Here is a 406-nt window from a genome sequence, read left to right as displayed (position 1 = left end):
ATCGCTTTGGAAAAGATGCTACGAATCTCCTAAATCACTTACAGTACATTATGAACGCAAGGACGGTTTTTTCGTCGGTTAAGAATGCATCCTAACCCCTCTCCCATTAACTTGCTTTTGGTCATAGGACGTCAGTATTCACTTGTATGTGTGGAAACAACATCGATGGTGACAGGAATAGCATACAAGTGAATGGAAGAGTGGAGTATTGCAAATAATTTCACTAGAAAAAGGTGCTAAAGATCTTATAATAGTACTTGAAATGTGTAATCACCTTATATACTGAAACTATATCGACGACAGAATGACCAGACTAACATACAAGTGAATAATATAGCGAAGTATTGCAAATAAAGAGCACGGAAGAAGGCACTACGAAGCCTATAATGGCACTTTCAACATGGGC

The sequence above is a fragment of the Coenobita brevimanus genome, chromosome 93 (assembly GCF_032717465.1).
Source record: "Coenobita brevimanus isolate Jiangsu-jjx chromosome 93, ASM3271746v2, whole genome shotgun sequence".
NCBI lineage: Eukaryota > Metazoa > Arthropoda > Malacostraca > Decapoda > Coenobitidae > Coenobita > Coenobita brevimanus.
The sequence above is the reverse complement of the archived record's forward strand: the minus strand, read 5'-3'. Positions refer to the sequence as shown.